The following is a 6,243-nucleotide window of genomic DNA, read 5'->3' on the forward strand; positions in this document are numbered from 1 at the left end:
AAGTAATAAAGTGTTGTCATCATTGTTTGTTCCCATATAAAGACAAAATTGTCTCTGCATTTAACCTGAGACAGTGGAGCAGTGGACAGCTGTGTAAGCTACAAATGTTCCATTGTATATTTCTCCACAGTTTTCTGTATATTGTACACACTTGACTGTTTGCTCACGGAATTTATCAAAATATAAAATCTGTTTCCGCCCGGTTTCGAACCGGGGACCTTTCGCGTGTTAGGCGAACGTGATAACCACTACACTACGGAAACCTGTACGTAAAACGAACTGCGTTATTTGTATATGAACAGAATACTCCATGAATATGACTAGAGATTATGAACATGAGTACTTTAGTTTATAAAACTTGTAAAAGCACACCCTTTCTTTGAACTAAGAAAACAAGATTAAAAAAAGATTTAAAAAAAAAAGAACCTTCCTCACGACCTGAGAGTAGGCACTGGGACATTTTTCTAAAGTTGTTTTAATGGCCTTCTGCTTGCAACAAAAAGAAAGCGCACTTCACTTAGTTTGATTAGTTCACTTTGAATGTTTTTAAAAACGTTGAATGTTTTTAAAAACTTTGAATGTTTTAAAACTTTGAATGAATGAGACAGGAGATACCGAGGACCACGTGACGTGCCGGCTGTGCCGCCATCGCGCGGACGCTGAGCACAAAGAAACAGTTCCACTTCCGGTCTGATTTACGGACATTTATGAGCTGCAAACGTTTGTCTTTAAATTAAAATTCAAATGCTAATGAAATAATTTAGAAATATCGTCTGCGCTCAAGTCAGGATCAACAAAAATACTCAGAAAGTGAGCGAAACAAAACACGCGACTCTTTTAGTGTCTTCAGGATTTTCACTAACAAATGTCTGACGAGGCTCAAAACTAATTTGGTCATACTGTATTTGATATTAAATTAAAAAAATAAAAATAATGTTTCCGCCCGGTTTCGAACCGGGGACCTTTCGCGTGTGAGGCGAACGTGATAACCACTACACTACGGAAACTGCTGTAGGACACGGTGGTTTTGTTCTAAATAATAACAAGTCCTCTCCGTGATGCTGTAACTACCATGTAGAGGACGTTTCATTAAACCTTTATTTAAACAGGTTAATCCCACTGAGCCTCGGGGACTCATTTACAAGAGAGACTGAAAAAGCTGCTCGAAAACATAAAAGTTACGATTAAAGAACTTATACCAATCGTTTCTAACCAGAAATGAGGACAAGCCGCAGATTGTAGATGAATGGATGCAGAAAACAACAGTAAAGCGTCTTTGGGTCTTTATTATTACATAATGTGTGACACCATGAACCCTTTGACCCCCGTGCTGGTACCACTGAAGTTCAAAACCAACAAAGTCCATGCTCAATAATCCAGGTATGACATGACTGTCAACGTGGGAGTGGGCCGGCACCAGAGGAGGGGGCGTGCCAAAGACACCATCTTAGCACCAACATAACTGGTTTGTTCCACTTTGGAGTAAGCTGTTTGGGGGAAGAATCAGTTTTGTGTTGTGTGTTTCCTTGACTGATGAAGCCTTCTGGATGGAAGGTGAAACGTTTCAGCACAAAAAAAACAAACTGTCCAGATGACCTGACTGAAAATTGTTGGGTTAGTTTTACGTTGGACGTTCGAGCTCCCTGACTTCAGCGGTGAGTTCCTCTTGTTCGGTCCGAAGCAGGCAGTCTGATTTCGGTCAGTCTGCTCCTCCTCAGAGGCCTGATGGTTCGCTTAGGGACCGTCAACAAATTACCGAACCAAACACCCTTCAAAAAGAAAAACTTATCTACATCATTTGTCCCACTCACACAAAAAGTTATATTAAACTACTCTTAAGACGAGGCAGATGAGACGCACAGAGCTCTGTGCAGCACAGACTCCATCCATCCATCTCAGAGTCTGGAGGAAGAGTGGAGAGGTCCAGAATCCACATTGTTTAAGTCCACAGTCAGGGACGGTTTGGGTCCATGTCCTCTGCTGGTCCAGATGTTTAGATGTGTCTCTGCTTCAGCGCACCTGGTTTGAATCTGTGGATGATTGGCAGGTTTCTGCAGAGCAGGTGATTCAGTCATTGAGTCAGGTGTGCTGGAGCAGGAGAGCAAGTACAACACGAAGGCCCTCCACGACCAGGGCCGGACACCGCTGAAGGATGATGTGAAACAAAACAGGTCCTGAATGCACTGAGGGGAGATGAGCACTGACAAGGGTTAGCTGTAATGATTGAAACAAGAGAGCAGGTGTGACAGGGAGGCAGGTCACAAGAGCGGACAAATCAGACGAGAACAAGAGCAACCACTAAATTAAGACGAACAGAAAAACAAAAATGAGGAAAACTCACTAAACTCCACAATGTGAAAAACATTTACCTGATAAAAACAGTGTGAGCACCTTACAGCACAAAGGGGTGAGGACGGTGGGTGACGTGGGATTAAACTTGAGTCTGATCATAAAAGAAGTCGCGGTTCATCTTTAGAAGCATTAGTCAGCAAAGACTGATGGTGGAGCTGGCGCTGTTTTCATGTCTGGTATTTTTAGACGAGCCTGAGCTGATAACATGTTGGTGTGTGTTTGACCTCTGACCCCTCCTTCCTGTTCAGTCAGTGGAAGGTCTGCTGCCCAGAGTCCCTAGCGGGTCCAGCTGTCAGGGCCTCCATCCAGCGGTTTCCAGCTCAGACTGTGGGAAAGTGGGAACTCCTGTTTGTCCCACAAGTCTCCAACATCTGAGCAGCCTCCCCCATTTACTCTTCCTGCTTCCTGCGCCAAACAGCTAAAAATATGAACTTCCTGCTTTGTCCAAAAGAACCAAGCTCAAATTTCACAAAGTTCAGCCATTATTACAGGAAGTTTTTCCAGTTTAAGTTTCTTTCTGAGCTAAAACCTTTTTCTTTTCTTTGATCATTTACCAGCTTGTGTTTTATGGCTTTAAATAAAAATAAGAAGTTCAAACCCAAGCCGGATGGACAGCAGCACGGCGGTCCTGTTGCACGGTCGGCTCACAGTCGGCTGAGCTCACTGCACTTAACCTCATTGCTCAATACCACACAGCCATCAACAGCAGCCCATTACTGTTCAGGAAATATGCTGAATTATTCAATCACTTCCTCTCTACAGGATGCAAAGTGTCGCAAGGAAATCACAGAAAGCATCTGTGTGTAAGAGTCTTTGTATTGACGACGCGCACGGAGGGTGAGCAGAACAAAACGTGAAAGGAGCAGTAAAAGGTTGTAAACACATCTAAAGATCTGAAGGATGGAAAATGAGGTAATTCATTTTCTGTGAGGAAAAAAATGTCAGAAAAGGCTAAAATATTTCAACAAGCTAAAGTTGCACCTATACCAAAAGTCACAGCAGGATTCTCCTGAAAGAGCCGAACGTTTTGATTCACGATTTGTTGAAATAACTTAAAAACTGCAGGACGCTTCATGAACATTCATATAAATACATCTAAGTTACAAACATCAGCTGGAATGTCCCAGATGAGATAAATATTTTGAAATCCGTATAGTTACATTTATAGAAAGCACGAAACACAATTTGATGCCAAAAAATGAGCTGATCTAACATTGCATGTAGCAAATAAAAGCAGTTATTAACTTAAATGGATTATATTATAGTGTATATTATATATTAAATAAAGGTTGAATGAACATTAGGTGATGTGTTGAAGCTTCTCTTTTAGTCTGAAACCTTGTTGGTGGAGCGAGAAGAGCTGTGGACAGAAACTTGGATGGAAGTGTGGGAGGGAAGGATGGATGTGAATTCCTGGGAGTAGGGAGAGAAGGTTTGGTGATCCGAGCAGCAGAAACAGGAAGTGAGTTAAAAACCTCTCTGCTGACCTCGTGACCCCAACAGATAACATTCCCACCCTCCCCCGTCTGTGCAGCTGCACGGGGCCCTCCCTAATTCCCTGGATCGTTTCTGCTCCAAGTTTGTCCATTTCCATGAATTCTCGTTGCTTTCTGTTACCAAAACAAGACAAAATGAGTCGAAGCCAGAAGAATCTGAAGAACCATCACACTGAAGAAGATCACTGCTGTCAAACATCTTCATGCTGAAGAAGATCACTGCTGTCAAACATCTTCACACTGAAGAAGATCACTGCTGTCAAACATCTTGGTTGTGATTTCTGGATGTGAAGTTTGTTTTTGTTCGTACGGAAGTGCTCAGTTAATTTACCACCTCTAACGAGTACGGTGTCATGTTTTTATGATGGGTTCGTTTTGATACTGTCACAGAACACCTACAAGATCTAGATCTGCATGAAGTTGGAATGGATGGCAAGCCCATCAGAAGCTCAGTGAGAAGATGACTGTTGGTGCCATTATTCAGAAATGAGGAAATTCCTTCAACCTTTATTTAGGCAGGTTAATCCCATTGAGCCTCGAGGACTCATTTACAAGAGAGACCTGAGACGACCGTTCATCACCCTCAGCTCCAGGAAAGATCTTGCATATGGGGTGAGGGATCATCCTGAACTCCACGGAAGGAGCTCCAAGTTTGTTTGTTGGGACTTGGAGCACCACTGGTTCTACTGTAATGGATCAACAATTGGCAAGAAGGTCCCCCTGCTGAAGAAGACCCATGTCCATCTTTAGTTAGCCAGAGAACATCTAATGGTTCAGTGAAGGTTTGGGAGACAGTTAAGTGGTGAGATCAGACACAAACCCATCTGAGTGGAATCTACCACACTCAAGCTTGGACATGGAAACATGATGGTTTGAAACTTTTTTCTGGTAATGCTACAAGATGACTTCACAACATTAGAGACCAGGAGATGGGATTATATACAATCCTGGACAAGAACCTTCATCCATCAGCCAGAACACCAAATGGGTCTTCCAGCAGGACAGTGACCCGTAACACCCCTCAAAGGCAACAAAGGAGTGTCTAAAGAAGAAACAGCTCAGGACTGTGGAGGGTTTCCAGCTCTTTCTGCAGGTTCCTGGTTCCAGATGCTGTTCCAACAAGCTACAGCTGACAGTTGTCCCACTAATGACCACCAGGACCACAAGAGGCTGCAGAAGAGCTTTCTTCCTGGCTGGAGCATTACTTACCTTCTGGTACTTGTGCTATCAACCTCCTTGTATTAATCTTCTAAGTCTTGCCATGTGTTCTCCTTGTGCTCTCACAGAACTTGGTTCCTGCGTCTGCTGTCCTGGACCAAACTGACTGTCCTCAAATCCTCGACTCTTCCTTCCTACCACTTACCTCCACCTCCATGTTCCACCTAACTCCTCTCAGCTGGACCTCCTGGATCTGTTGTCCTCCTCCTTCCTTTCTACGCTGCTCTCCTACCGACGCCCTATCCTCTCAGCCTCTGACCGCTTCTTTCCTTCCAGGGTTCCCAGGGTGTCCCACCTGTACAGACTATTTATCTACTGCAAATAAATCACTTCAGATCCTTAAGAGAGTTTTGAGTCTGTTCTCCTCAGTCCGTTGTATCTGAGTAAACACCTCCGTTGTGACAGGTCGTGGATCCTCCAGACCTCAGTCTTGTAGGAAATCAGTGAAGCTTTAATTAACTCAAACTTCAAAATAAAATCTGAGTTTCTTCAGTCACTGAAGTGTTTTTTTTAACAAAACACAGAATTCATGACCCCCTCCCTGAGCTGAAGTTGTGTTGGTGACCTCATCTTGAAACCTTCTTGATGTGCTCCTCCTGTCCGTGTGAGGGTGGTCTCTAAAGTCGACCTGACGCAGACCCTCTGGAGCCACTGACTGACAGCTCCAAGGGTTTCTGACAGACAGGCGGCTTTGTTCATAATTCACCGTAAGATCAACTCCCAGGGTTCTTTGTCTGCCTGGAAACAACACGTGAAGATAGATCTTCACCTCTGGATGTCCGAAGCCTCTTCAGCAGGGTCAGGGGACACGAGTGGAACCGACTGAACGACAGACGTCATTTAACACACATTTATCGTTTTACAGCTGATGCTGCTGCAACATCAGAACAAAGACTGAGATGTTGTGGAATAAAACAGAAGATCATCTGCAAATCTTTGAACATTTGATTCATGTGAAGCATCGAAAATCTATCAGAGCTTAAAATGAAGAAATGGAACCATCTGCAGGAGAAATTAAGGTTATTTAGATTATGTCAAGACGTTTCTTTAAAGTTGCTCTAGATCCATGTTTCCTCTGTGAAGCTTCTGCTCTTCTTTAAACAACAGTCTGGTACCGTCCAGGACCAGAAGAGACCAGGTGTTGGAGGTTTTGAGGACCTGAGCAGACCAGGTGTTG

General features: G+C 43.6%; 2 non-coding genes and 1 pseudogene across 2 annotated transcripts; 1 reads left to right on the forward strand and 2 right to left on the reverse strand.

Annotated features, from left to right (window-relative positions):
* LOC119420771 overlaps positions 1-6,243 on the forward strand; it is a 261,041-nt pseudogene that overhangs the window by 249,151 nt on the left and 5,647 nt on the right.
* On the reverse strand, positions 191-263 carry trnav-aac. The gene has a single exon. It is a non-coding gene; the product is annotated as a tRNA-Val (tRNA).
* On the reverse strand, positions 935-1,007 carry trnav-cac. The gene has a single exon. It is a non-coding gene; the product is annotated as a tRNA-Val (tRNA).

Source organism: Nematolebias whitei, chromosome 14, assembly GCF_014905685.2.
Source record: "Nematolebias whitei isolate Nwh7 chromosome 14, NemWhi1, whole genome shotgun sequence".
NCBI classification, from domain to species: domain Eukaryota; kingdom Metazoa; phylum Chordata; class Actinopteri; order Cyprinodontiformes; family Rivulidae; genus Nematolebias; species Nematolebias whitei.